The following is a 10,703-nucleotide window of genomic DNA, read 5'->3' as shown; positions in this document are numbered from 1 at the left end:
GATACCCAAAGGGGTTAATTGACTTGCTCAAGGTCACAGAGCAAGTAACAAGATCCCTCATCTCTCACATCAGGAAACAGATTATTAAACCTTCTGCCCTCCCTAATGCTAACAGGTTAAATGAGAGAAAAGAGAGCCCTGGGGAATTTCCTCTAATCACCCCACATTAGCTGAATGTCACAGATTGCATTCCAGTTCCTCTCAAATCCCACTGCACTTGCCATCTGTAAAATTCACCCGAGCTCTTCCTCCTGTTTTGACTTGTCTTCCTTTCAAGAGTTTCATAAATGAATGGGAGAATGGTGTGCGTGTGTGTGTGTGTGTGTGTGTGTGTGTGTGTGTGTGTGTGTGTGAGCTCCCTAATTATATAGCTCAGGTATTAGAAACAGAAACCTAGACTTCTGTCTCACAAAATTTAACACAGTACAATGCTTACAAATAACTTATTTGAATGTATTAGATTAGGTAATAGTCAGCATGGAAAATACACATGTGGCCCTAAGAATATAAGTCAAAGAAAAAAAGAATTTTAGTGGAGGTAGACCATGTACTTTTGTACCTATTGAGTCCAACACCATCATTTTAATCATTCTTTTGCCAAGACATTTAATTCCCTTGACCTTCTTTGTTGCACATGCTGAACTCAATCACATCCCCAGATCAACCTACAGTCAACTTGGCCTTCTTCACTCCTTTCCTTGGTTAGACTAGAGACAAGATTACAAACAACAGAAAGCTGAACATACATTTGCTTAAATAATAAAGGGTATTTTGGCTAACATGTTTAAAGGTAAAACTGGCTTCAAATGGGGCTTGATCTTGCAGCTAAAATGGTATGAGCAAGACCAAGCTTCTTTTTATTCTGCCTCCCTCAGGGTCAGTTTCATTCTCAGCCTAGGCATTGCTCCACTGCTTCTGGTTTTCAGTAGTGCTATTGAGAATTCTGATGCCATTCTTGTTCCCAGTCCTTGGTATGTGACCGATTTTTCCTCATTAGAAGCCTTATCATTCTAAAATTTCAAAATAATTTTACTTCATTCATATCCAGCAGGAAAATGCAAATAGGTGTCCCTGAATTCAAAGTGAAAGTACTAGGTGACAGGCACACCATTGAACCAATCACTCTGGCCAGATAAATTGGAAAAACTGATGATGGGCTTAAACTCAGTTCTGTGCTCCCATATTGAAGCTGGAATGGAATCAATTTCTGTAGAATCACATGGATCCCAAATGAAGATTAGTAGCTATTGAAAAGAGGGAAATAGATACTATAGAAATAATTAACACATGTTCTTTACTTTCTTTCATCTTGGCTGGTAGGTGTTAGTAGAATAAAGCTAACAATCATTTGTAATGAACGAATGAAAAATGGTGGTCTCCAAAGTCTGCAGAATTCTAATTCCATTAATTATTCTCCCCCCCTCTCCTATTTCACTCTCTACTAAATGCTTTTCCTCAGTTTATTAACTTGATCGAGTACCTCTCTTCACATAAACAAGTAAAACTCACTCAAACCAATGCTACTTAACTATTAATACCCAACTAAAACTCAAATCTGATGAACAGGTTCTTCCTAACACCCTCTTACTAAAACACCCCTCTGTTCCTCAACGTGTTCTTGCAAAAAGTAACAAAACCAACTTGTTCAACTAAAGGTGCATTCCTGGTGGTTTTTGGCTGAAGAGTGTTAGCATTCCTTGCTGTATCCATTTCAGTATTCACTGAAATTCAATGAAGTATCCTTCATTTATCTTCTGAATTACTGACTCAGATCTGATCCTGTCACTTCCATGCTCCCATATTCCTAAGAATAAAGTTTAAATATTTTACCCAGTCCTATGACACTGACCTTACAATCACACCTTTTATCTTCTCAATCACCACCTCCCCAACTCCAGCTTTATGCACCAGCCTGCGTTCATTTCCTTGCAGCTCTTCTAAAGCAATTTTCTAAACTCTGGCATGCCCTTTGGACCTCTTCTGATGTCTGGAAATCTTCATCTAGCTAATTTTTATTTGTGCCTAAAGACTTGGCTTAAGCATTTCTGCCTCTGAGAAGACTTCTTGCATATTTCCAGGAGTCATTAGTTTGTGTTTATTTCTTTCATAGCATATATTACTGTACTGTACTTACTTGTCTATCTTCTCTATAAGGCTACTAACTTCTTGAGGTCCACAACCTTGTCTTATTTATCCTGATATCTTTCTGGCAGTGAATCATACCCAGGGTTCTTCTCCTGAAATGTTTGAAAATGGAAATGAGGAGTGGGTTACGTTGCTCAGGGACTGAGAACTGCTTTGTGGATTTGTTAAAGATAATAACTGTTCTACAATATACTAGACAGTCCTGAATTATCCCCCTCAAAATGCCAATAGTATCTCCATTAAGAAACACGAGAGGTTCTCAATAGGTGTTCATATATTCAAGAAATGAACAAATGAACATAAATAAATAAATAAATAAATAAACAAACAAACAAACAAACAAATAAAAACATGAGAGGATAAATTGATGAATAAATGACGAGGGAGAAAACCAGCATGTATTTGGGAAAGAAAGTGTTCTGGAAGGGGAAGCCTCAACTGGGAAATTCATGCTCTGACAAGTTAAAAGTTTTTCCTGGTCGTATTCACTGTCCCTTTCCCCTGGGTGTTGTAAGTGCAAGGTATAACCTGAGTTAAAATAATTAAAGTTAAAAGATTCAAATAAAGATTTCTAGGGTGGGATATAACACCAAGCTATTGAGATGTGAAAAGGGAGACATTTCTATAAGGCTTCTCAGACTTGTGCCTATGGCATTTACCTCGCCTTTTCAAGACAAGTCCTCTTAATTCTGATTTGAACTTTATATTCAACCATTTAACCTAAAGCCTATTACTTGCAGTTTATTGTTGCTGCAAATTAAAATCCACAGGGAACAGATATGCACTGTGGTTTTATTTGTCAATGCAAGTAATGTGTGAGTCACTTCCTCCCTTCAGGAAAAACTTAGCTGGGTAAAATTTCTCCGAGGCTCAACTTTTCCTGGAATAACTTTGTCATTAAAGACAGAGGCACTGAATCAAAAGCTAATTGAATAAAAAATGGTGGTGATTTAATCTGAAATTCTATACCCATTTAGTGCCTAAATAATTGGTACCAAGTGTCTTTTATGCAAGGATGACAACTCTCCTGGGTCCCAGTACAATCATTTCTAGTTTTGAAGGCAGTTTTAAACTTCCTCAATGTGTTCATATACCCAATGACATAAAGAAGATTTCAATGTAATACCAACGCAAAAATATTAGCTGGTGAGCATGATCTAACCTGTACTTCAACAATTAAGAGGCACCCTTAAAATATTTTTAAAAATTTAGAACATTTTTTATTCACACTTTTCACGGAAATATTTTTCTAAACTTCTAATTTCACTGGAGAAAATAGTAGTCGTCTTTTCACAAGGATGACCATGAAGGACATCTGTTCATCTTTAATAATTATAGACCCAGCATATTCCTAACTCTCAGTGTTCTATTTCTTCATTTGCTGTGTAAAAGGAGGGGAGAAACCCTTCCTTTTCTTATGATTCTTTTGAGACCTATCAAATTGGTAAACTACTCCATGCTGACCTATCAATGGGAGCTAATGGCTAGCAGAGTACTAAAATAGCCTTTAGAGATTCACTAAATTCACTAGTAAATTCAATGGTGGAAATTATTTTAGGCACTCAGTAGTTCAAGAGAGAGAAATTTGGGAATAGACTGGATCTAAAGCAAGCAAAGCCTGGAGTTATTCAACTTATATTAATGAAGTAAAAGATGATTCCATACAGAGATCAGCTCCTGAGATCTTACTTTGCAGGAAGCTGCCATCTTTACTTTTAAACAAAGCTGATTAGGTGTAGCTGAATGGATGTAAGAATTACACTAAATTTCATGAGGCATATCTATTGGGCACATTACACATGCAGGCCCCCTGATAGCTACTGCACAGAATTGTAAAAACTCAATTTATAATCCATTATGGGGAATCAGATAGATCAGCAATTTTCAACATTTTTCATCTCATGGCACACATAAACGAATTACTAAAATTCTGTGGCACACCCACACAAAATATTTTTTGCCAATCTGACAAAAAAAAAAAAAAAGGTATAACTTTGATTCATTCATACCGGACAACTATTGTTGTGTTGGCTGTTGTCATTTTTTACTTGACAATCTAAGGGAAAGTAGGTCAGTGCCCCTGACTAAACAGTCAGATATCGCATGTTTTAAAAATTCTTGCAGCACCAGAGGTGGGAGTCGGTGTTGTGGTCCGGGCAGGGCCGCGAAGCTGCGATGCAGGCAGGAGGGCGGCCGTGACTGGAGCTGCGGGCAGGCCGACAGGAACTCCCTGGAGCAGGCGGAAGATCTCAAGGCGTTCGAAAGGAGACTTACTGAATATATGCATTGTTTGCAACCCGCCCCTGGGCGCCGGAGAATGCTTCTTACAGTGGTATCTGTCTGTACAGCTACTGGTGCCTGGAACTGGTTACTAGATCCCGAGACATAAAAGGTGACCTTCCTCACGTCCTTATGGAATCACCCACTTTTCACCATTAGTTGCGTCACTCTCATAGGCTTGTTCTTTGCTACGTAGCAAAGAAGACACAAGAGAGTAGTTGCTCCTCCCATGACAGCCGCGCGATGTCGAGCTATGTTAGCAGAGTACAACACGTCTTGTGATGACACAGGAAAACGGATTCTGGAACCGAGGCCTCATGTTCGGTGACCATCTGCAGTCCCGGTAACGGGACCTAAAGCAGCCTTTCTTCAGGAAGTGGCACGGCAGAAGCCAGCAGGGTTCCCTGTGCAGTTGGAGGTGGACGGTCAGAGCGACAGCCGCCAAGACGCGTGCCATAGGTACCCAGATAGCTTGGTGGTGGCGGCTCGCATGATCAGCGCTGGTACCCGGGGCTATTTGCGTATCAGTATTAGTGTCACTTTAGTATTTCAGATTCTGCAGAGATTGTTGCAGATGAAGTGTGTGTGTATGTTACTAAGTTAAACTTAGAAACAGGAACTCATCCAGTTTTTATCCTGTATTTTTGCAAACTACTGTAAATAGCAAATCAGTGCCAGTGTCGAAGAGGAAAGCGTTATGGGGACTCGGTTCGCCTGCACCAGTTCTTCAGGAACATCAGCTTGCCCTCTCCACGGCTCTTTAAAACCTACTGTTAAGTGTAGCGGTGCCTTTCGTTCGTACACTCCTCTCTTTAATCAGAATTCAGGAAGCCATCGGGTTGGGCTTGGACTGAGGAAAACTCATCTTCGTTATGGTGTAAGAAATCATCGATGTTTTGAGAAACAATTTTTGTTAAGCCAGAGGGTGAACTTCAGCCACTATTGGGGAGATAGTTTCCTACTCATTGTTTTCATTTAATGCTAAATTTACTTGATATTTAAAAAATAATTTTAGGAACGCTCCAGAGGCTTCTAAAAATACCAGTTTAGTTATAAATTGTGTATTGTCTGGGAATTTGACAGTTATTGTTTTAGATCATTGGATTTTATGCTGTGATCAACGTGCCGTTGCACTAGTATTGCACAGTGTCCTTGATCATCCACTCCATCACAAGGAGAACTGGGGGCCAGTGCCACAAACCAGAGTCTACAATTCTCACTGCTTAGAGAGTGTTACTGACATACTGTGCATGCATATTAGCCACAGGTACTATAATAACTTAAAATTAAACTATTGGGATTGCTTAAACATTTTAAAGAACTGGAGGTGCCTTTTACCTGTTTATTAGAAGATTTTGAGATGGTTTAAATAATTTCAAGAGCAATCTTTTAAATTTCATTTGACATAAAGCTGAAAATTCAGTAATAGGACAAAAAACTTTTTAACCAGGCTACCATTTCATGGAAACGTGTTCATCCTGGCTTTCACGTGCATCAGATTTTATTTTTTGAACTGTAGCAATAAAACCCTCTGCTCCTAAGAAGTCCTAAGAAGGTATTCTCTGTACTCTGCGTTGTTTTATTTTCTGTAAATTTTGTAGGTAAATATGTGTATAAAAATAAATAAATTATATATATATATATATATATAAAATATAATATAATCATACCTAATAAAATGGTAATATGCAAATTACCATCACTCCGCTACGCCTACGATAGCGGAGTGATGGGGGTGGGACTCAGGGTGGCCGATTGGCTGGCGGGAGAAGCGGGGGGCGGGGACTCGCGAGTCCCCGCCCCCCGCTCCTCCCGCCAGCTTAAATGGCCGGCGCTGCTTAGGCCAGCGCTGATTGCGTGGCTGCTGGCACCAGTTTTCTGCCAGCAGCAGTTTTCCTCTGGCCACCTGCCGATCGGAGCGCCTCCTGATCGGAGTTCCTCTCGGGGTGGCCGATCGTGCTGGCGGGAGGCGCTCTGATTGGCGGGTGGCCAGAGGAAAACTGCTGCTGGCGGATAACTGGTGCCGGCAGCCAGGTGAAGGAAAAGTCTATTGCACGAAACTTCGTGCAACGGGCTCCTAGTATAATACATATATATATATATATATATATATATATATATATATATATATATTTCTTGCAGCACACCAGTGTGCCATGGCATACTGGTTGAAAATTGCTGAGATATAACATTGGTAAAATGAAATACAGTACTGCCATAAAAGGGACACAGTGGAATTGTAGAGCTACAAGAGAGAGATCACAATCAGTTGAAGGGATCAGAAAAAAATCTTCTAAGTGGAATTATTTGTGAAGGAATTTAGTAATGAATAGGACTTTGTGGAGCATCTAAAAGCAATTGCTTATTTCCATGATTGCCAATGTAGGGAAAAATTGTGAAAGACTTTGAAATGGATCAAAAAGGTTATTGGATGACTTGAGTAGAAAACTACATGAACTAGATCATTGCTAGGGCCACTGGGCCTTTCATTGTCTTTGAGCTATTTTACAACTCTATAATTTGTAGATGAACTGATAGCAATGCAGATGACTCCTGTTCATAGATACACAAATCTAACAGTCTATGCCCTTCCCACCACCTATGTTCAGTCCAGACACCTCAGGTAGACTCTCAGTGCCACAGTCCCAGCACCGAGGTTGTCAGCTTCACTTCCACTGACTTTCTCACTAAGGCCTCTCCTTGTAGAGCACGATGTCCAAGGAAGTCCTGATTTCTTTCCCAAAGGAGCTCATAATATCAGTCCTTCCCAGTGCTTGCCCATGCATCTTCCTCTTACTTGTTTCCCTAACACACAGGGATCACCCTATCACCTTGAGAAAAAACAACAACACACAGTTAAATGGCCTCTTTAAACAATATAACTATGGACTGTGAATTCCAGATCATGAAGGAACACATATATATTTTATGTTCATCCTTATCAGCCAACTTCTTTTTAGTACCTGAAGCATAAAAACCCCTCTGAGGATAAGAACTATAACAAAAGGGATTATTAGTACTTTAGAGTTATCTGAGTTTGAGGTTATCTCATAAGGTAAAATATCCTTTTGCCTCTTATCATGTCCATAAAACCCATGCAGTGTTTTTTTTTTTTAATTTTAGAAACAGAGAGGGAGGGAGGGAGGGAGGGAGAAAGACAGAGAGTGAGAGAGAGAAACATCAATTTGTTTTATTTTATGCATTCATTTGGTTGATTCTTGTATATGTCCTGACCAGGGATCGAACCCAAAACCTTTGCGTATTAGGGTGATGCTCTAACCAACTGAACTACCTGGCCAGGGCAAAACCCATGAAGTTTTAATTTAGAAATCTATATATTCTAGAAATATTTTTTGACATAGACATGTTTTTCTTATTACTTAGAAATGGTGTGAGGCCATGCAGCCTACTGCCCAGCATCCAAGCCTATTCTATTTGCATGTCATTGATAAGAATGAAGCAGACAGGTATGAGAGGGTCCTCTCATGTATGGTTGCTATTCTGTCTCACTATGGGTATCATTATTACACTTTAAGAAAAGCACACAATAAATAGTGTCTTACAGGTTTTTAGAAAGCTCAAGAACTAAGAGAAACCAGACTTACTATATTCCCAGGAAAACTCCGCGTGAATGCCCACCTGGAAAGGAGAGAAAGAGATGCCAACACAGGTTATGTATTACTTTAATTGAATCTCTGTATATGATTTGCCTACAATTTTTCCATGTTTAAGGTTGCAAGATAGTGCGTTCATTATGACCTGGCATTATATCATGTTCAGGTTATGTAATTATAAAATAATTAAACCGCCTTCATAAAATTATGTGGAAATTAAATGATCACATTTTAGAAATGGGCTACTTGATCATGTTCAGTGTCTAACCCATAATAAACTTGGCACCACTAGCGAGAGTTGGAAACAAGACACCAAGTGAGCACTGCTTGGCATTCTTCCACTGAAATCCCTGCTGTGGCAGATTGGCCCTTTCAAACAGCACCAGATACCAAACTGGCATTTCACTTAAAAATCTGTAATCAACAAAGATCTCAACAACCACTTACATTTTGTTGCATGGCAATTCTAACTACCAATTATGAAATAGCTGCTAATACCATCAATAAAATGAGAGAATGTGAATTGAGGGGGTGGGGGATACACAGAGAGCAAGAGATCACTATCCCATTGCTGAAAGAAAAATTTTATGAAAGCATACCTTGGAGATAGTGGGTACAGTTCCAGACCACTGCACTGCAAGAAAGTGAGTATCCCCATAAAGTGAGGTGTAATCCTTTTGCTGGTGCAGGGTCTTGTCTTCAATTTGTGAAAACAAAAACATAAAAAAACACATCCAGGACAGGCAACAAAGCAAAGAACAATAAAGCGAGGTATGCCTATAATGGATTAGCTGAAATGAAGAACAGACATTTTGAGTCTTTTTTAATTGAAATTCCTTAGACAGGTATCTCTCATTCAGTTACTCTCATTCCAATTAACACAGTAAAAGTATAGCATCCTAAAACCCATCATCCTGAAAAGTTATGTTTATTTTCATAGTTATGATTATATCTTTAAAAATATATTTTTTATTGATTTCAGAGAGGAAGGGAGAATAACCTCACAGGGTGATAAATTCCTAACTGGGCAGGTCATGGTGGGTAGTCATGCCCCATGCCTATTGCTTATTTTTTTTAATATACTTTTATTAATTTCAGAGAGGAAGGGAGAGGGAGAGAGAGATAGAAACATCAATGATGAAAGAGAATCACTGACCACACCTCCTACTGGGGATCAAGCCAGAAACCCCAGCATGTGCCCTTGACTGGAATCAAACCCAGGACCCTTCAGTCTGCAGGCCGATGCTCTATCCACTGAGCCAAACCAGCTAGAGTACTATTGCTTCTTTAGTGAAGGGTTTTAAGCCGGCTCTGTCCATTGTTCATGTGCATCTTGGTTAACACACCTCTGAAATACCAGAAGTAATACCCATAGAAAGGGGTATTAACCCTCAAAAAAGCACTTAACCTTATTAACTATTTTGTAATCTAATTTCCATCTTGCTTTCTCCAATCTTCCTTATGTTTCCCTCCTTAATTTCAAATGCATAAAAGAAGCTACAAAACTGTTATTCTCAGGAGCAGTTAAAATCTTGTTCCCCAGTATATGTTGTCAATTTGGCTCAAATAAATGTTTATAAAGATTCTCTACAGGTTTGGAAGTTTCTTATATCGACAGTTGGAAGCACTTTGGAAACAGCAGCTGGTGAATATGAATCAGGATAGGACTTGGTCCTGGAAGTATCTCACAGTCAAAGCAAAGCCAGCAAGTTATAGACCAGTCGAAGGCAAGCTGATCCTGGAAAATACAAATAAATTAGACAGTAGTTTTTGATTCAGCTATTATTTTTCTAATTATTGCTTTATATGTGTAGGGAGAGGATTATTTATTGATTTTGAACTTTGGAAATGGTGAGCCAACTTCTAAAATTTTGTTATTGTCATCATAGATATATATGTTTAATAAATGCAATGAAAGAAACCTATATTTCTTCATATTCATATGTTTAAAATATAAGAGCAATAGATTTAAGTGAGAATGTTTGGAAGAGGGAGCACTTTTACTTTTTTGTTGTTGTTAAACTCACTCAAGGATATTTTCCATTGAATTTTAGAGAGAGTGGATGAGAGGACGAGAGGGACACACCGATTGGTTGCCTCTCGCATAAACCCCAACCAGGGTTGAGGATTGAGCCTGCAACCAAGGTAGGTGCCCTTGACCAGAATTGAACCAGGGACCTTTCAGTCCATGGGCCAATGCTCTAGGCACGATCATTGCAATTTTCTTCGATTATTAACATTTCCCTATTCTCAGCAGAGTTTTGTTTTAGTGAGATGGACAGAAGTGGAGTGGCAAGGAAAAGTCTACAAGTTAAAATACCAAGGTAATAATTCCTCTGGATTTTCAGTTTTCATTGGCTCTCTGAAAAGCAGATTAAAGCTTGAAACTCTCATTGACACTAAAAAGAACCCCCAGGACTGGATTATCCCAATAGGAGGTGAAGTATGGTAGAAACCATAGTTGAGTAAAAATTGCTGTTTAGCCGAAACCGGTTTGGCTCAGTGGATAGAGCGTCGGCCTGCGGACTGAAAGGTCCCAGGTTCGATTCCGGTCAAGGGCATGTACCTTGGTTGCGGGCACATCCCCAGTAGGGGGTGTGCAAGATGCAGCTGATCGGTGTTTCCTCTCATTGATGTTTCTAACTCTCTATCCCTCTCCCTTCC

The 10,703-nt window shown here is 39.4% G+C and overlaps 1 pseudogene across 1 annotated transcript; it reads left to right on the top strand.

The window, feature by feature from the left end:
• The first annotated feature begins 780 nt into the window (after positions 1–780).
• Positions 781–4,753, top strand: LOC307105702 (nuclear envelope phosphatase-regulatory subunit 1-like; annotated as a pseudogene). The gene is made up of 2 exons: positions 781–971; positions 4,270–4,753. The product of its transcript is annotated as a nuclear envelope phosphatase-regulatory subunit 1-like (transcript).
• Positions 4,754–10,703: the final 5,950 nt, after the last annotated feature.

This window comes from Cnephaeus nilssonii (assembly GCF_951640355.1).
Source record: "Cnephaeus nilssonii genome assembly, chromosome: 9".
Taxonomy (NCBI): Eukaryota; Metazoa; Chordata; class Mammalia; order Chiroptera; family Vespertilionidae; genus Cnephaeus; species Cnephaeus nilssonii.
This window is presented reverse-complemented; position numbering and strand designations above follow the sequence as displayed.